This window comes from Pygoscelis adeliae, unplaced genomic scaffold (assembly GCF_000699105.1).
Source record: "Pygoscelis adeliae isolate BGI_AS28 unplaced genomic scaffold, ASM69910v1 Scaffold108, whole genome shotgun sequence".
Classification (NCBI taxonomy): domain Eukaryota; kingdom Metazoa; phylum Chordata; class Aves; order Sphenisciformes; family Spheniscidae; genus Pygoscelis; species Pygoscelis adeliae.
In genome coordinates this window covers 3,272,141-3,292,694 of record NW_008825498.1, presented here as the reverse complement: position 1 = coordinate 3,292,694, position 20,554 = coordinate 3,272,141, and the positions used below count along the sequence as shown (strand labels likewise).

The 20,554-nt window shown below is 42.4% G+C and overlaps 1 protein-coding gene across 1 annotated transcript in view; it reads left to right on the top strand.

Annotated features, from left to right (window-relative positions):
- Window positions 1-19,867: 19,867 nt before the first annotated feature.
- Window positions 19,868-20,554, top strand: part of MAPRE2 (microtubule-associated protein, RP/EB family, member 2) — a 75,026-nt gene continuing 74,339 nt past the window's right edge. The window contains exon 1 of the mRNA XM_009331404.1: window positions 19,868-19,929. The gene's annotated coding sequence lies outside the window, so the exon portion shown is untranslated. The remainder of the gene's footprint in view (window positions 19,930-20,554) is intronic.

The window sequence follows — 20,554 nt, the reverse complement described above, 5'->3', positions numbered from 1 at the left end:
CGCCTTTCAGCCGTCGCGTGTACCTTGCTGACGTGGGTTCCTGCTTGTGACTGGCCGTGACGCGTTGACACTGACCCTTTAAACCCGGCTTCTGCCAGGCAGAGTTTTGGTTGCTGTTTGACAGCTAACTCTCGCTTTCCAGCCTGATCGTGGGTTTGGTAGGAAAGGCAAGGCACCGGGAAAGGGGTGCTGCGGAGATTTTCAGGTTAGCCTTACCCCAGCCGTGCAGCGGGGCCAGAAAATGCTGCGCCTTACCAGGAGGAGCGAGAAGCAGTTAGTGCGTTCAGGGGTTGGACACGCTGCTTTATCAAACCAAGAGCTTTTGATCCAGGCGGCCGTGGAGAGGGAGGGGACCGTGGAACAAAATGGGACTAAAATTCGGTCTAAATTTTCCCCTGGACCTGAAGTATCACCAGTCAGGTTAATTCTGTACTTTAAACAAGGATGCCTTCCTAAGTATGAGCGATTTTGAGAAGCTCTTGCACCCGTCCTTGCTCAGGAAAGCAAATGTGTTTTTAAGGCTTGCCTTTGCATGGTAGCAGCTGGCAAAAGCAAGATGACATCAATAGAGATGGGTATGACTGAAGTGCCTTCTCAGTGAGGACTAACCTACTCGCCCCTTGCTTGCAGCTGTGCGCTCACCTCTCCTAGTTTCGGCTGCTAAAATACGATCTGGTCAACTAAGCTTTAGCAATTTCCTGTGGATATAATGGCAAAAAGTGCGGTTGCTCTTACAGCTGCCTAACGCTGTGTTTGCCGGTAGGACAGTAATGAAGTAGTTCTGGCAGGCAGTGCAGGTGTGCCCTTATAGTTGTAAGAGGTGTTGGTGGTATTCAGAAAATAAGATTTGCTTATTTATTTTCCATGTGTTTGTTTATTAGGAGTGAATCCCAGGCACTGAGCATTTTCTCTCTTGATTTTATTTGCTAGCTGCTACGGATGAGACCATACTCAGTTTCACCATTTCATGCTTTAGTATTGGGGTATAGTTGCTACCAGCTAAAACAGCAGGTCCTTTAAAAGTTAAGGCATCGTCTCTGGTATCTTCCCAGTCCTGTATTTCTAAACAGAGCATGGTTTCAAGCCCCAGCCTAGGAAGTGCATCGGTACAGAGTTGGCTGCGCTGAGCACAACATGCTAGTACTCGTATCCTGATTTCTGGTCTTGCCCATCACCTGTGACATTCCTCCTCCTTTCACCCACACCTGTGGATTCCTGGGGAACATCAAATCCAAAGAAGTGAGAACTCGGCCAAGGGTGTCAGAGCTGGCCTGTTTTGTCAGTCGTCACTGAAGCGGATAGAGAGGAAGCCTGCCCACGGTGCACACCTCTGCTAGAGGACCTCACGGTGGGAGGAAAGAAAATGAGCTTGTCTCTATTTCTCCCAACTCTGCATTTCAATAGAACTGCTTTCTTTACTCTTGCATGCTATGTTTAATTTGTGAACTCGCCAAGATGTTATCTTTTTCCCAGAATCATCGGACTTTCTTTAAAGGGTGAAACGATTTTATTGCCCTTGGAGAGCGTTGCAGAATTTTTGCATTCACGTACGGTAGAGCATGAGATTACAGACTTTCAGCCACAGGAAGGGACATGGGTATCTGCCCTTTAAATATGGATTTTAAAGTAAAAGATGCTTTATCTTGCTTCAGAGGTACAGAAGCAATGAAAAGTGAATGCTGTGGTTTATTGAGCAAAATTTGTCGTTGCAATGAAGGCGGCTTTTTTCCTCCATCTGACACTCTGAGAGGTGGGGGAAGAGGAGCACAGGCAGTATTAAGCTTATATTCTAATTTTATAGTAAAAGTTCCACATGGATACATATATTTTAAAGACCAGTTAGCATTTTCAGACAGAAATGGCCTGGTACTGTGCAAAGGAATGAATGTTCTTCTTGTAATACTTTTTAAAGTTAAGATTTGGCCCAAATCACTAATTCTCAAGGAAATACCTCAACTCTTCATATCAAGATGGAACAATCACTTCAGCTTAAATACAGGAAATGTTGGGCATAATAGCCATTACTTGCACAGATCTTGTTAACAAGAACATAATTTCCTAATCACTCCCTTGAAAGCAAACCCAGATGATAGAAGCATAGTTGAGCTCCTGCCAAACACCTCAAGAACTCCGATTTCACACCCAAGCTCCTGCAAGAGTGCCAGGATAACCTCAACTATTCAATGAAAAAAACCACCTTAAACACTATGCTTATAGTTCCTCTTATACTTGCATTCTTAAACACAAAAACTTGAGTAAGAGACAAGAGTGTAGACATCTAGATGTGTTTGTATTACACACCAAGGCAATATGTAACTCTGCAGGCAATATTGCCTTAGTGGCAACGCCCTAGTCCATCTCCCCATCCTCTTGAATGGGACCTCGAGAAAAAAGAAAGTTTCTTTTTTTTTTAATATGTAGAGTAGTTAGAGGACAAAAGAACAGATTCCAGTTTTTATTGGGGGCAGTCCCTCCACAGTGAGGGCATATGTGTGATTTAATGAGGCATGCAAAGGGCTTTGATCTTGCATCATCTTCATGATGTAAGTGATGAAAACAGGAGCCTTCGCTGGTGGTGGAGGCTCATCAAGAGGTGATGCAAGTGGCAATTGCTGCAAGTCCATAGATGTGTTGGTTTTCAATATAATGCATCTCTAATACAAATAAACACTAAAGCTGTTAGACTTCCCTCAAGTTGTTACAGCAGCGCTTTTTTAAAAGCGAACAACCAAGGAAGCTCACCCACTAAATGTTTGTAGACCATGTTGCAGGAACTGCAAATATTAGAGACAACTTTAATTTTATTTAGCTACATATTTCCCATTAGCTTGTGAAACTATCAACTAGTTATCTACTTTTTTTTAAACAGAGCATACGACAAGTTGACAAAACTATTATCTTGCTCCAGAGAAGTTTTTTATAGGCTCTCTGGGTTTCTAAATGGCATGAAGGGTGGAGCTACTCATTTAGCCACACCCATGGTGAGGTTTATAAAAGGAAGTTTTCTAGAGGAAGCTCTTTTCTACCAGTCTGTGAAAACTGGTGGTTTTATTTAACAGGGTTTTATCTTAAAAAAAAAAAAAAAAAAAAAAATTCCTACCATGTCAAGGTCTCATAAAGGTTCCCATAGCGGGGATGCTCCTCTAAATGAATCTTTGAAACATCAAGGTAAGGTAAGTCATGGAGTCTGCTTCGCTACTTTAGTTCATTTTTACACGTAATATTTCTGTGGAGAGAGCTGAGTATTACTGTAGCTTCAAAGGTCTGTATTTTCTCTGCCATGTATAATTGGAGTTTTGTTCTCTGTAGTTTTGTATTCCTGTAACACTAGCTCAAATGGAGAAGAAAATCCCCAAACTTTAGTAGAGTTTGGAGAGGTTGCTATTTGTCATAGGGTGGTCAGGCTTTCCAGACTGATGACTTTGAGGGCTAATTTGCACCACCTGTCCACAACACTGAGGTTAATGTGGTTGTTGTAATTGTGCTGCTCTTCGTAAGTCACACCAGTATTAATTTCTCCAGCATACAAATAAAAGATATGCTATGCTTTATTGCACAATTGCTGTGACTTCGTCATGACTTTTTGATACACCCAGAAATCCTGCCATAATTTTTGGTTTATAGTGTATCACAGTTTCCTTACGTATACAGGCAAATAATTGCGTATAAGTTACTCTGTTCAGCAGAGGTCGCGTGAGTTACTGTGGATGTCCCTCAATGAGATTAGGTGCTGTAAAGGTTTGTTTGCTATTGAACACAGGTGTTCACGTTGGTACAATAATTCCGTAGACAGGTCTGTATCAGTTTACAAGCTGACCGGGTGAAATCGTAATCATCAACTGAAGTCACATGCGTTGTATCAAAAAGTGATCACAACAATGTAGGGTGTGTAGCATGGATGTGTCAAGAATGCTGGTCAGCATGAAAAATACCTATCTTATTACACTGGTTACCTAGCTCTGGGCTTATTGCCGGTGTGATGGTGAAGCAGAATTGTAAGGAATTGGAGAGAGGGGAATGAACCCCGAAAATACTTTTTAGGAGCTCCTTTCAGGCATCTGGGAAAATGGACGGAAGTCCGGACTTCTTTGAAAACTTAATAATCAACCAGAGACAAATGTCTTAAAAGTGAACTTTTTCCTCCGATTATATTATCTGTACATAACTAGATCGGAGAAGAGTAATAAGTTTTCTCTTGTGAGCCTTCAATTAAGAAGGAGTAGAAGTCACTAATATTTCTGTTATTCATTGCGCCCAAAACATGGGAAGCACTTGAGGGTCACTACTCTACTAGTTGTTCTCCAGAGTATACTAGTATAACTACCATGTGCTACAAAAATAACCAAAGCAATGGTTTCCACAAAAATAACCAAAGCAATGGTTTCCACAATACTGGTGGAGTTGCTGGGTTCTCTTTTTCAAGCTGTAAGCAAAACTGTGAATTAATGTAGCTGGCAAAAAGCTGACTGATGGCCTCTTGGGCAAAATGGTATGATGTAAGATGGAGAGGCTGTCAGAGCATTTTGACTTTGTGTGATTAGTAGACGTGAGAAAATAAATGCATCTTGCATTTGAATAGACACGTTTTCCACCTTGATAATGCTGTGGTTTTTCTTTGGAGCTTTTTCTGTCAATATTAAACTTGTAGGATGCTTAACTTGAGCAGTGTGGTCGTTTCTGCTTTTTACCATGTGTTTTTACTGATATGTAACAAATTGTGGCTGTGCTGGACTGCAGTGAGAGGATTCTTGTTGGACAGCATAGCCATCTCCTGCCAGGGAGTCCCCTTGGCTTTATCTGCTGCCATTCTTCCGGGAGGTTGACATGCTGCAGTTAGATTGTTCATAGGTATTTTTAAGTGCATTGCATTTATTTTATGTGCCTGGTGTAGACCAAACTGTGAAAAAATATGTGCTGTTATCTTTTTTTGTATTAGTACAGTAAATGGGAGAGATTAAGGAAGAGGAAAATACTGTCAATACTGGCAGAGAATCTTAGATGTCTCTGCTCTTGGATGCTTTTGGATGGGTTTTCTGAATCAGGGAGAAAGTTTGAGCTTTTTCAAGTGGGTAATGTAGAGTTACTTTTTGACATCGCTGCATAGCTTAATGTATTTGTAAATTTGGTCACTCCTCTAAGCAGGGATTAGAGTGACTCCTGTCATTTTGTGACTTAAAAAGCAATATTTATGGAATAAAATACTTATCCAGAGTAATTCTGACACTGACCTGCTATTCAACACAAACGAGTCAAGGGACACCGACTGTCCTATGGCTGATTACTTATTATATTTGATAAATTTAGATAAATCTTCAGAAGGCTACTTTTGAGTAGCCAAACTGCAAGCCTTAGGGTGCCATCTTCCTCTCCTGATTTGATTTTTGGAGCCACGTATGTACTAAATGCGGAAAGTCCACAAAGATGACTTCTTGGTGGCAAGCTGAGTAATTAAGAGGCAGATGGCCAATGACAATCTCTTAGTAACTTATTTCTTTGAGGTGGTGTATGAAGACTGACACTGGCAGCTGGGTTACTCTGACGTGGTATTCTGTTAGTCCCTTCGCATTTCAGTACTTTTGCTATCAGAAGATTCAAGCACAAAACTTCAACATATTTGGGTGGATGCTAAAACTAAGTCCTGCTCTGGATTCTCCCTCCTTAATTCATGCGTGGCAACACAAGTGTTTTCAGAGCTGAGCTGGGGGAGGGACGTGGGACAGCTTGCAGGTTCGGCTGGGGCGGGTGCAGGGGTGGTCGTGGAAAAGGGGCTGGCGTGGGTGGCCTGAGAGGGTCCAAGGGGAGGAGGGAGGTTCCCAGGAGGATGGGGAGGGCAGAGTGGAAGGAGAGAGGCCCCGTCACAACGGCTGAGTCTTGGCCCAGCCTTTAAACCTTGCTGGCCCTGCAGAGTCTTCGGTGTCTCTCCTTGTTTTCCATCATGTCTTCTGCTACCACCAAGAAGGTGAGTTTTCTGACTCCTGGATGAGGACAGAAATACATTTTTCTCTACATTCCTGGGTCAGCCAAAGTCAGTTTTACCTGTACCACTAAGAAGACCCAAGCTGACCCTGCTTAGCTGGGTGCCTTACTGCTTTATGAATGAGCACACCGCTATGGATTCTCCTGTTCAGCTGTTGTTTATTTAGATTGTGGAATCCTGAAATCAGAATGGTTTTACAGATCCTAAAATAACCGCAGTTTCTTTAACATGACTGGATTTCCTTAAATAATATTTTTTCTCAGGGCAGTGCTGCCAGAGGAAAGAGCTGGCTTTTGCTGCCCTAGTTTAGTTTGACTCAAACCAAGTTGCTGACTTTAAACAATGACTCTTGTAGACTTCAGTTTTTTTCAGTTTTTGTCCACCTGACAATCATGCATATAGGCAACAATTTCCATCACAAGGAAGAAGCCTGTAGTTCAGCTCCTTTGTGCAACCTGGAAGGGGCATCGCAAAGGATGCAGTATACGATGAAAACTCTCCTTAGGTAACTGAGATCTAAATAACAAACTGAGAAAGAAATATAACTGCCAGTCAGATGTCACTTGGCCTGAGACAATGCTTTTGAGGTGTGTTTGTAAGATGCTTGAAGGCCACATCAGGTAAAGGATGTGATTAGCATCCCGCGTATGACTTTAGGATGATGTATGGTCTCTGCTGCAGCAATAGTCTTTCACTGGAATGCAGGGACTACAGGCAACGAGGTCATGTTGGAAAACCAGATAGAGAAATCCTACGATGGGCTTGTCAAATGACAGGGAACTTATTATGTAGCTGTGGAATGGACCAACAAGAAACGTTTGTCTGACCGATGGCAGTGATATCTCTTGTCTTCCTTTGAAAGGAACGCGTAGCTACTGGTACAGTTCTGTCCATTAAAACAATGTGGCACAGAGGAGTTGATGCTGCTTTGTTACCGCATTCACTGTGCACTACTGCAAGTGTGCAGTAGTGCTGCCTTCTGCTCTTTGACCGTGAAGATCTTATTCCAGGTTTTATTGAATTCAGTGATACACAATAAGACATAAATAAAATGTGTATGTTATGCAGTAGCCTAAATGCATCCATTTAAATCCACTAAGATTAGTGGTACGGGGTATAGGGCCTCCGAGTTATTTCCTGTATATGTCCTGCTGTGCAGTATGGTGTTTTTCCATGTATTTTTTTTCATGATGACTGTTTACATTTGATAACTCGCTTCCAAAACTTGAAATTGCAGGAAAAAGTTTGCTCAGAGCGATGCCTGAGGTAAAACTGAATGGTATTCTGCCTTTCTCGTAGCCCTAAGCATACAGGCTGGTCCTGGAAGGTGCTGGCGAGCCTGCTCAGAAGTAATTGATGGGAGCTGGATATCAGCCTGTGTGCTTGCAGAGTGCTGCAGCGGGGCCTGGAGCTGGCCTGAGCTTCATGGGGCAACCACCCACTCTTTTCTAATATAGAGTTAGAGGCTTCCAGCCCACAAAGCTGCTTTTATTAGAACATAAAAATACATGTTAGAAGAAAAAGCACTTACCAACAGGAGAGAGAATCTGGTAGGTGAGATTAAAGCTTTTTAATAATATATACCTTCTATGCCCGATGTATCCTGTGCAGTAGGGTCCTTCCCTCCTATCTTTTCTAGTTCTCTAGTTTTTTGGCTTCTGAAGTTGAAGAAATTCTGTGCTGTCCCCAGGAGAGTTTATTTTCACTTCTTGCTGGGTTTGCCTTTTGGTTCGAGTCCCTGGCACGAGCCCAGTGCTTTGCTCGGGCATCTCCTGTTGTCCGCTTGTGCGTCACATTGACCGCAGAGGGGTTTCACTCCCAGCTCGCTCCATGGCATGCACCCACAGCTAAGCCCCACAACAGTCAAATAAATAGCGCTCTGTGTGTGTATAAACATAAAAACTCCTTGAGTTGGATTCTCTTGCTGTGCTACCAGATGCCTTTCCATTGGTATCAAGCAGAGACAGGCCCACCTCTTCTGGGATGTGGACTGCCAAAATGTGTGGCTTTATTCCAAATTAACAAATCGACTCTAAAAGAAGCAGCAACTTGTGTTCCTGAATTTGAGTTCTTAGTGTCAGAAAACTGTTACGCTGGCTTGCACGTCCTGTTTTCCTGCGTGGAATAGTACGGGAAAGAACACAGCACTTCAAACAAGAAAAGGTTGTAAGTATCTCTACTGACTAAGGAAAGCAGGAGTATTTCTGGGATTAAAAACAGTGCACTTCCCAGCGTAACATCGTGTCACTTGGTTCAAGTTGAGACAGCTTCAGTTGTATTGTTCTTTACACATATTCTATGTCAAAATATATTATCTCGATCATTTTCATATTCTGGAAATTAAACTTCAACATCAATTTGTCATCAAAAAGGAGTAGGAAAGCTGAACCCTGACAGTCTTCTCTGGATATAGCAGTTTCTCAAAACGGACACATTGCACTGAGGGAGAACAGAATAACACTGAAGTAAAATGATGTGCTCGTGCTCTCGACAGGCAAAAGGCATTTAGTTTGATAAGGTGCCAAATGGTGTCATTTGAGAGCGTTGCAAAGACTTCCAGCTGTCTTGCGTACGCTAACTAAATATCTGTGTGAATTAGAATTTGTCCCTGTGAATATTTCACCAGAATTGACCTTGCCTGACCTGGTTAATTCAAGCTCAAGTGCAGCTTGTTGCAATCTCCTGATAATATTTTTGACCAAGACTGCATTTCTCTGAGCATCCTACCCAATGCTGAAGTGAAGGACTGGGTTTGCAGAAGGATAGCAGGGCTCTCCTCTCAGCTGCTTCCCAGCTTGCTGCGGGACATGCTGCCCTGCTCTGTTGACTCATGAACTGTGAATTGCATGTTTTGACCAGGAATGGAAGGGCGTAAGAGAGTCGCAGCGGAGTGCAGCAGAGTCTGAGACAAGCCCTGCAGGGAAATCAATCTTATGGGAAAGCGTAGGTTGAATCTTGCATTTTTGCTACGTGAGTTAACAAGCGAGCTGACTACCAAAAAGGGAGAAAAATTGGACTTATACCACGAGCATACATAAATTGCTCATTGGATTGTGAGAAAGAGACCTGCTTTCAGCTGATGTTGGATGCTTCAGCTGCGGATGCTATCTGGCTGCTCATTTGTTCCACAAGTTACTACCTTGATTCACCTTGGGCATGTTCAGTTCAGTAATATCTTGTCACGGGGACTTCCAATAGCTGACTAATCTTGCCGAAAAGAGAAGGGCTTTGTTAAAGGAGTGTATGCTTGGGAAATAAAAATTTCATTTGCAAAAATTTTATTTAGAGCCCCAAAATGCATGTTCACCTTTTGCACATGTATTTTATATCTAGCACTGCTCATTAAAGCAGTTGTGCATGAAAACATCTGATAGTTGCCACCGTGGGAGCCCTGGATGCAAAGAGAGCAAGTGAGTTTATGCAAGACAGGAGGTGTGCCGAGCACTCTTTCAGGCTCAGCTGAAAGACACTCTGGTCGCTCCAAAGAAAAACAGCTACTAGGAAGCTGCCACTACAGAAAGTGCCACAGTTTGAAGAAAGCTTATCTGGCAGTGTTAACAGGGGCTAGGTTGTCTGAGGCAGATTGCACATGCCTGAGGAGAAACAGTAAGACTGGGACTTCTGCACAGGATTTGCTGTACTGGCAGGTTTATGAAAGAGGGAAACAAAACCAAAAAACAAACACCAAAATTGCCAGAGTTTTGCTTCCCAATCTAAGCTAACAGACTTTGTCTTCTAGATGTGAAAAATTGGCCAGTATAGAAGTTTAGTCAACTATAGGGGAAATAGTGTGCATGTAAATGGCAAATCAGTCCAAAGTATCCGTTTCTCCAGTTAAGTGGTGACTTTTCTTGCTTAGTTTGGACAGCAAACAGAAAATGTAAGTGTCTGGGAAAGGCAGTGAAAGAAGTATCTACACTTGAATTGTGTATACTACTGAAATTGGTTTAGTGCTCCTCCAAGTCAGTACTTACAGGCAGTGTGCTGAAGGAAAAACTTTCCAGAGCAGAATGTTGTGGAAGTTTGAATTCAATCTGATACTGTAGAATAACTTGGAAACTTCCCAGTTAGCTTTTTTCTAATGAGCAGCAGTGATGCATGTGCTTTCAAGTTAGTGGACTGGTCCATTGTGTTCTGTGGCTCTTGTCTGCAGAACAACATAAAGAAAATAATTGAGAGAGCTTTGCACTGCAGCCTCTTGGAGGAAACGCTGCAGCTCAAAAATGCAGCCCAGAAACTTCTGATTTGATAGACTTCAAATACAAACTATCCTTTCAGAACAAAGCAATGTTAACTTGAGGGGTTGAAGTTTGACAGCTAACCTTTTGAACCCCCTCCCATACGACTTGCTTTAATTGTGTAGTATCATGGAGTACCTAAATGAGATAACAAGCTGTCACTCTTATCTCACAGGCTGGAATGTTTTCCTTCAACTTGAAGTTCACAAGCTGTGATCAGGTGGCAATGTTATTGTAACTGAAGGAGTAAAAGGTATTTATGCAGTTTTCAAATACAGTCCTGGTCTGAAGAACCCTTCAATGACACTCTTCGTTTCCCTTAATATAGAGACCCATTTCTAGTTTCCAGCTCTAAAACCTCAAGATCCTAAAAGCTTAGTTGGCTCTGCGCTTCCTTTGTCAAATATACAGGTTTTGCAATTTTAGCACTAATTACTTGTGTGGGGTCAGTACCACAATGCAAGTGTCCTCAAGCTTCAGTGCATTTTAGCTTTCCCATTTTGCAGGCAGGATGCAAGGTTGCCCCCAGTTTCTGATAGACCTTTTACAAATGCAGGCTTCTGATCCTTACTGAGAATATAGGTAGCATTATATTTGTCAGTGAAGTTCTGGTTCTTTTAGTGATCAGAGCTACTGCCACCTGGGTAGGGTAAGCAAATCAGCACTCGCTGTTTTGAAACATGAATAAATACCAAATAGCATTTCTCTGCCTACTCTCCCAAGGGATCCAATCCTATCAGCGTACCCAGATCATGTTGCCTGTGCCAAACACAGCAATCGCTGACTGCTTTCGGTCAAAATACGTGCAGAAGAGTGTGAAGCAATTCTTCCATCTTGTAGATGAGGATAGTTGAAGGACTGACTCAAAACATGAGACACTAAAGGGGATCTGCCCCTCAGCAGCTTGGAGAAGGCTTAAAACATGCTCCTCCAGAGAGTTTCATGACCACCTGGCTGTGATTATGATGTTGGGACCACCTGACCACTTTTTTTTCCACTGATTAAGTAATGTAAAAGATTAACATAGTCCTTTCAGCAGAGACTGGCACCCAGGGATGACTGTCACACTGTGGATCTATGGAAAAGTGACTCTTACATGCCACCTCGGAAAACTGGGTGGTTGGGATTGATTAGGTGAAAACGAGGGAGGAAAACAAACTTTTTTGGCTTTTGGTTTATGACTCAGAGCACATGTGGTGATCTGTGCAGTACAAATGAGGTGATGCTACACCCTTCAGTGTATCTTCAGCTGTCATGTGAGCACCTTAGCTAGTCAGAGGTTCAGAGGACATTTCCACAAACTATAGCCTTACAGCCTTCATAGGTTTGTACATCTGTAATTGACTGCAAGTAATCCATTCTGCTAACATGAGAGGAGTCCAAGAACTCTGTCTGTTTTACCAGTGCTGTAAAGAGCAAAACTTTGTTTTTTAGGTTTATATATTGGATATTATGTGTTATATTTAGGTACTATATATTTAGATTCTTAAGGACTGAAATAAAAATCAAGATACAAGACTTTAACTGTTTTTACCATTGCCATAGATAATGGAATCTATCTTTACATCCTTGAGTTAGTCCCATTTTCCTGTTCAGGAACTTGAGGCAGAGAAAGACATGCCGGAACTGTTAAAAGGGGTGAGATGGCAGTCCAATGCCCTAAATAGGGCTGTCTTTCCTGGGTAAGGCAAGCAGGCAACGAGCAGCCTGCGGTTATGATACTTTTACATGGAATCATTGGATGATACAGGTTGAAAGAGATCATCTTGTCCAACCCCTGTTCAAAGCCATCCCAAACAGATCAGGTTGCTCAGGAACTTGTTGAGCTCTGAATGTCTCAAAGACATTCAGACTTCCCAGCCTCACTGAACCCAATGTTCAACCACCCTTATGATGAAAACACTTTTCCTAACATGTAATCAGGATTTGCCCTGTTGAAACTTGCCTGTTGCCTCTTGCAATGTCAATGTGTGCCTTTGAGAAGATCCTGGCTCCATCTTCTTTACACCCTCCCCTTAGGTGGCTGTGGGCTGCTACGATACATCCCCCCACACCCTAAGCCTTCTCTTCTTCAGGCTGGACAAACACAACTCTCTCAGCCTCTCCTGCATCATCTGCTCCAGCTCCTTAACCATCTTGGTATAGTAGACTGAGCTCCAGTATGTTTATCACTGGTTTGTGGCTCCCCGGTACACAGGTACTTCACTTTCGCAAGCCCTGAATAAAGGGGAATAATTACTGCCCTCGATCTGCAAACCCAGCCCAGTGTAGGGTTGTCCTCTACTGCAAGGGCGTACTGCTGAGTCTTTTCCAACTTCTTGTCCACCAAGACCCCCAGGTCTTTTTTCTCTTAAGTTGTTCTCCAGCTAGCTGGCATCCAGCAAGGTCACTCCCTCCCAGGGGCAAGAATTTGCCTACTTGCTTTCCAGGCCTGTCCTTGCCTCTTTCCTGGTCTGAAATCATAGAATCATAGGGTTGGAATTAGGACCTTTAAAGGTCATCTAGTCCAATGCCCCTGCTGTGGGCAGGGACATCTTCAACTAGATCAGGTTGCTCAGAGCCCTGTCCAACCTGACCTTGAATAGGCATAGGTAGTGAATGTTGCACTGTTTTAGAGATTATTTTTACTTTTTAAAGAAAGCTACTGAATTCTGTAACCTGGCAAAGATCACCGGTCGGTAAGCTAGACAACTTGCAGGCATGGCTGTACGCTCATAGCAGAGCAGTGTGTTAGAACATAGGGCTGGTAGGAAAGGAGCATTTACCCCCTCTATGTGGCCACCTAACTGATTTTTGCTGAATACTCTCTGATATGCTTGATTTTCTTCACTCACTGTAAAGAGAGATCTGAAAAACTAATCCCACAATAGAGGGGGATTCAGCCCATCTAATCTCAGGCACCCTAACTGAGCTACCTGCATTTTTCTCAGGCATATCTAGAAGTGTAAGGGTTACAGTGACGGGTGCCATTTAAATTTAAGTTACTTCTTGAGTTTAAACATCTGTCTTTTAAAGCTCTTAAACCAACTTATTCTTCTAAATATTTTGCTGGCCCTGAAGCTGGTACATTTTAGATCCCTGAAGCAGTTCTGAGTCCTGCAGTTGATGTATCGTAGCAGCCCACAGCCACCTAAGGGGAGGGTGTAAAGAAGATGGAGCCAGGATCTTCTCAAAGGCACACATTGACATTGCAAGAGGCAACAGGCAAGTTTCAACAGGGCAAATCCTGATTACATGTTAGGAAAAGTGTTTTCATCATAAGGGTGGTTGAACATTGGGTTCAGTGAGGCTGGGAAGTCTGAATGTCTTTGAGACAGCAGGCTTGTTTTCAAAGAATGTCAACCTGGGTAATTTATCATATTATTATGCCATCAGGACTTCTTGTGTTAAACTTCAGGTTTTGCTGTCTTGAAAGAACTTCAGAAAATATGTCTCAGGTCAAAACACAGACACGTTTTGGGGTTTTAACATCTGAATGTATACCTTAATGCTTTTTCCTTGAATATTCTTTGTAATTGTAAGTTGCTGATTAGCCTATAAAAATTCAGCCACAAAATGAAGCCTAAAGCTGGGCACAGGAAATGATAAATGTACTGGTGGGTTGACTTGGACTGAAGCAGTTGCTGCTAGCTGACCTCCATGTGCCTTTTACTCCTTTCATATTGAAGAGGGAAAAGCTGATATGTGTTCTCACATAGCTCTGTGTACCTACCAGTCTCCAGGCCATATTTGAAGAGGAGTTCATGTCTGCTTTTAAAGCTTAATATTCCAGCCCACTCAGTGGAGTTGTTCCCTGGACCTGTTTCTGGTCAGCAATACCAGCCAGTGAGTTTCTGCTCTCCCAGTTGTGCCAACCCAGCTGTTGATGGGGCCAAGTTATGTCCTGAAACAGGGAACTGCCCCAGGTTTATTTTTTTAAATCTGTGAAAAAAGGTAACTTTGAAATTAGATCCCTTTCTGCGTCTGCTTCAGAGTGGATTGGATTCAGAATTGTTCCAGAAAAACTGAGGGGCAGCCCAGAGATATAAATAAGGAGTGAACAGTTAAGGCTGGAATGCCTTAAGGCAATATTATTGCCAAATTCTTCATAATGTGAAACCTTAGTCAGTGCTGGCTTTTCTTGCCTCACTATAAAACATATGCATCACCGCAGCATAACTTTATGTTTATAAAGAGGAAAGTATTAAAAAGAAATGTGTTAAGTGATTCTCTGTATGAAACAAAGCAGACACACGATCAACTCTAGTTATTCTTAAACCAAGTGCATTCTGTAAGATGGTATAATGCCTACCAGAAAACCACATCAAAATGCATAATACATTAGTACGTACAGAAGTACATCAATAGTAAACTGCAGTCAAATGTGCAAACCACAGACAGGTGCTGAACAAAATTGGTGAATGTATTAGATGTAGGCACTGACAATACAAGTAGAACAGATTTTTAGTTAGTGTGATAGAAATTGAAATGCAGACATCAATGACTCTGAACTAAAGTTTAAACAAAAGGCTGCCTCAAATAATTGAAGGAAGATTGTTTTCTCAAAAAGGAGCAAAGAGAAACTTTTTTGGTTGAAATGGAGCTAAATGTAATGTGGCAGCCTGCTGCTAAATACAAAGAATGATAAATACACTTTCTCATCTGTTCATCCTATTAGGTCTGCCACCTAATGCCAAAAAAAAAGTTTGCCAAATCTGTCACAATAACTAACTAAAATCACATGAACTGAGCTCTGTTATACCCTTTTCAAGTTGGAAGATAATTACTGCATCTCAAAGTTACTGGGCAGGAAGGCAGGGAAGGTATTCGTTAATAGGAGGAGGACAGGTAGGCTGCCGCACAAAGGTAGGTGTGACACTGCAGCTGGCTGGAGCTTTGAACCCAGCATTATCTCCAAGGCACTTGCATCTTGGAAACTCCAGTTTACAAAAGGTTGAGGAGGGACAGGAGAGGACAACAGAAATGACAGAAGTTGGTTTGCTGCTCTATGGGGAGAAAAATCTAGTGGCTTCCCAAGCAGGGTTAGAAGAAGTCTTCCTGAGAAAGGATGCGTGTTCTTTCCTACTGAGTTGTTAAGTAGGACATGCTTGGATTTACTTTATATGTAAATGACCAAAAAAAGATTGGTTGCTTTGTAAATGAGAGGGAGGGAACAAAGTTTTATAAGAAGTCTTTAGGACCTTTTTCATGCCAATAGATGACTTGAAATCAGAGTACTGGCAGAGAACCAGAAATCACAGGGACAAAGCCATGTTTGAAATGGCAAGAGCAAAAGAGGTGGGAAGCTCTGTCGTGTGCTTGGTAGCAGCAGAGCGTGTCTTCTGGGACTGCCTTCCTTGTGAAGCACTCTGGGTCAAACTAGGGCATTTCTCACAGGTTTGGAGATGGAGATAGTGTTAAACTCAGCTCTGTTACTTGATTTCTTTGCTTTGAGTCTGTGTCTTTGTGCCTTCTATATACAGCTGCACACACTCAGGGCCGGGCTCTGCATAGGACTTACCCAGGAACAGTGAGACAGCATAGGGTTGGGCTGTTAGTTAACAGTAAGTTGAGAAATCTGCCCAACTGTTAAGTGTATGGGGGGGTTTGTTTTGTTTTTTGTGATTCATGCACAGCTCATAAAAACAGCAGTTCTTTCCTTTGACGCTGGAAGCTTTAATCTTTCAGTTCATCTTTTCAACAGGAAAGCATATGTAAATAGTGATATACACTGTTGTCTGATTTACACTCTGAGTTTGTCCATTTCTGTAATTTTTCAAGCTATTCTCCACTCAGTAAATGCCTGGATAGCAGCCACGACGGGTTTGCTTGAATTCTTTCAGTTACTAAAAATAAATTGGTTTTGAAGTTGTTTTCTATAACCGCTGAGGATATTTGAAGCAATAATAGGTGACTGTCAGCCTATATTACAAATTGTTTTCATGCAACATCACATACCCAGCCCTTGGCGGGGCGGAGGAAAAAAGATCTGTGCAGTACGGTAGAAAGCATTCAGACCACTGAGACACAATAGCAGAAGACAGGGCTCTGCGCCCACTCGGGACATAGAGCTCCCTGCACAAAGTTTTGAAAATATGTTGTCAAATGTACTAGAAGGCATTTGATTTAAATCATCTTAATAACATTCTGTCCTAACTTTTCCTCCTTGGTCCTTCAAACTAACAGCTATGGGTACTACTTTTTGTAGTATGACTATATGATGTGCTTCTAGAAGCTGTTGTATCTTGTTTTCTGCAGATTGCCTTTGTTTTACGGTCTTTTTTCACTTAGTTGCTTGCCTTTCAGCTTGCTTTCTAATATCCCTCTTGCCCAATCCTTGTTTTGTTTGGGTTTTTTCTTTTTTCAGGCAGTATTCATTCAGAATTAAATCAATGTTTTACAGCATTTCAAGGGATATTGTCATAGAAGCCCCTTCTGTGTCACTTTGTGTGAATGGGTTCAACAGGTAACTAAGTTTGTGGATGTAGCAATAGCTACCAGAAAGCAAGTTCACAGGGAGGAAAAGCATGCACTGAGAGGGAACAGGTGAAAGCCTCCCAAGACTAGATAAACCCTGAAGAGCAGTGGTCCGCTGAACATCCCAAGATCCCATAAACGCCAAACAGCAAGAGTCTGCCAAACCCATCCAAGGCCATCACCAGCACACACTAGGTTCAATGGCAGGTTGTGTAACTCAACTGCATCTGAGAAAGTGGCAAGTGTAGGCTACAGGGCTGTAGCCTGGTGAAGCAAGGGACCCCCTGAGGGACTTTTTGAACACCAAACTGGAAACAGTGGCCCACCAGCCCGACCCCCCTGGCTGGGCTTGGCCTCCTGACTGTTGCTCCGGCAGGGTGACACGAGTTGTTGCAGGAGTGGACTGTAGGAGCGGGATAACTGAATGCACTGTGTGAATAGTCATTGGCTATTAGTAAAATCTGCCCAATCCTGTTAATAACATTTGCTAGTAAATGTTGGTGTGTTTCCCCCAACACAATCGCCCCATCAGGGGAACAGACAGTATAATTCAGGGAACTTGCAGCTATGTGTAACTTTAAAACATCGAACAAATCATGATTTCCTGTCTTGAAAAACACATGATCCTTTTTTCTTACCTGTTTCACTATGTGGGATTTTCTGAGATTCCTCTTTAAATTGTTGTTAAAGAAGTATTTTTTTCCCCTGTTTTAAGGTCTTTTCCATTTTCCAGATCCTCTAGATCTTCATCTTCTTGCTTTTTACCCCTTGACCTTTTTCTTATGTTTACCAGTGTGGAAGGAGTGAGTTCTTTAGATGTCTTTGTAGGTGACTCTTTAGGAGATGGGAACCTATTTTAAAATCAGTGCAGCCTCTGTGTGTTGGGGAATTCTGAGGAATTGAATTGCGCTCGCTGGTTTATGTAGAGCGGTGATACGATGCCAGTGTCTGCAGCTGAGAGCTGTGCATGGCCTGGCATGTAGTGGGAGGAAACATGGCATCCTTTCCTCCCCCTTGTTTTCGTTGCAGAGTTTTATCCCTCCACCCTTCCAAAGAAGACTCCAGCTCCCCATTGTTACCCTCCTCACACCCACTAACTAGGACCTCTACTGCATTCCTTTGTCCACCTAAATTAAATTCCACCTTAATGATCCGGTGTTTCCTACCACTCCCTTGCCTGGGTGCTGCTCCAGCATCTCAAGCCAGAAGTACAGGTCGAGGTGTTGGCGTGGAGCAGGTGGAGACCTGGCAGTGCTACTGCACACAGCAGCAAGCAAGTGCCAATTATCTCATCTGGCCATAGCCTTGCACTGCTCCCTGTAGCTCAAGTAAGTACCTGTATGCAGGCAAAAAGTCAGGAGCTGTTGCAGAGATGTAAGTACAGGTCAAACCAAAGAGGTACATCATCATCGGTTTTCGAGTTTTAGGAACCTCTGCTATGAGGACTTCTGTGTTTTTTTTGTTTTGGTTTTTTTAAGACTATAGGAATGAAGTTCAGTGTGGTGGTGGCGTTCAAATCACTCCCAAACTGAGGTCTGCTTAGTGAAGACAATGAAATAGTTCTCTGTCTGCAAATATGCCATAAATATCAGTCTCTTCAGAAAGTATAGTGTAGAAAATGTTCCATGAGCAAATTAATTCTTGCATTTCTAAGGGAATCACTGTGTCTCTCCACTGCTGTTGCCTGTTAGAAGTTCTGGTCAACACCTTCTGATGCGAGATTACTTTCTTCTAACCATAGTCTTTGAGTCCCATCCTTACAAGTTATTGGAGTAGCACTGTTAGATCCCAGCTTAAGTTCAGGGGGGTCTACTTGAGCAAAAGCCAACATACCATGATGGATTTGCTGTTCCTTTGCCAATAGGATGCCTGAGGTTTGTCAGCTGTGCTGGAATCACTTTCCACATTAAACAAATGGAGGGGGAGGGGGGGAAGCACATTGAAAAGCAAAGCTTAAGAGGCTTGGAGAGATTCAAAGAAGTGAAACAATAACATGTTTAATAGCTAATTCCCATTCTGGTTTGGCTTTAAGGTAGCTTCAGCCTTCCAGTCTGCTAGCAGCCTTCCTAAGTTCTCTGCCAGGATGAGTCACAGCTCCTGGAGCTGGGATCCAGTCCTTTAGGCAAGCCATCTTTAAAGGTCTGTTTACCTTTCCCAGATGATAATGAATTGGAGTGAGAATTTCTTTGTTTTCCTCCTCTTAAAACAGGGTTTATGATGAGTATAAATTCACCTGTGAGAGCTTCTTGCATCCCTCAGTCCTGATTCAATCCAAGCCCCACTGGGATCCTGTTTGGTGTAGTTTCGTACTGTTATGCAGAGATAGATGCCTTTGGAATACCCCTCCCTACTGGGCTGTCTCAACTATTTGACTAGGAATGCAAAACAAGCAATAATCAGAGCACTGGTCTGACTGTAAACCATTATTTACCTGCTAGGAATTATAGTTCCTGCTTACTGAGAAGGCAAATTAAGAAACTTAGCTACGTAACCCTAGTATGTAATTCATGGCACAAATTGAAACCCATATATGGCTGCTCCTGCTTGTGTTTCTGTAGCCTGTAACGTAGCACTTGAGAGAATGGATGTGAGGACAAATCTAGCAATTGTAGGCAATCACATCTAGGAACACAGAAGGGAACGGGCCTTAATGTGGCTGCTACAAGCGGGCAGCATCATGACTTCATTGCTAAAGTGAGGCACTTCAAAGGATTGCCAGTGTTTTTGTGTTGCATTGGCAAAAACGTAGTTGCTGGATATCAGTTCACGTGTTTCTCAATGGTAGATTTTTTTTTTCTCTGAAAAGCTGTTTGGGCAAGTGCAGCAAGGCCCCAGTTGCATGACACAACGGTCATAACTGATTGCCTGTGCTCTGAAGAAGCCTGGTCAGATGAAGAAACAGCAATGTGCCTGGCAATTATGAATAAACTCTGAATGTAGCACTGCATAAGGGACCTCATAGATTTGCTACTATATCGGAGGGACATCTGATTGTTGTGCAGATGTGTAGACACTGAACCATTGTGAACGCAGCTGAATTAGGGTATTGTAGTGAAGGACTTCTCCTCTTGTTTCATTTTTAGCATACGGCTATTGCATCACTGCCCAACCGATACAGACAAAGACCATTCAGTGAGTCTTTTTTTTTTTTTCCTGTTTGCTTGTTGAACTAAAGGTTTTCATGTTTTCTTTCCAGTACCAAATTGCTGCAAGGAATAGTTCAAGCCGGCAACCAGGGAAAGTGTTTGGATGCTCAAAGTAAGTATGTTTGTGTGTTTGTATGTGTTTGTTACAGTGCTAGTGCCTGAGAAAGTACCCAAGAACTTGTGTTTGATGTCTGTAAGGCAGTAGCTAGATAAGTTTGGTATCAATAATAAGTGATATTCCTTTGCAACATCTTTGACCGTGTAATTAATAGATTCAAGTCATCAGGAATTATTCATTCATGAAACAACTGATGAAAGCTAAACTAGGTGCCACAGACTTTTTGGAAATAATTTCTTTTTTTGACTGGAGTAAGAAGGAAATGCTGGCAGAAAGGAATAAAAAAAAAAAGGAAAACTAAAGGTGGACAATGAATATAACTTCTCTCTCCCCTTGTGTTTGGGAGCTTTGAGAAATTGTATACTTGCTTTTGTTTTGTTAAATGTTAGCTCTTCTGCACGTTATTAGTGCTGCCTTCATAACGTGAAGTGGAAAAAGAACAAACTACATGAAACGCCACTGTACAGTGTTAGTAATTAACGTCAGATAGAATTTGTAAGGTGCTGTCCCTTTTCTAATCCCCAATTACGGGAGTTTAAATTGCATCCCACCAGAGCCAGACGTTTAATTTAAGATGTCCAGCCTCCAGCTTGGCATCTGTGAAATCCACAAGGCAAGT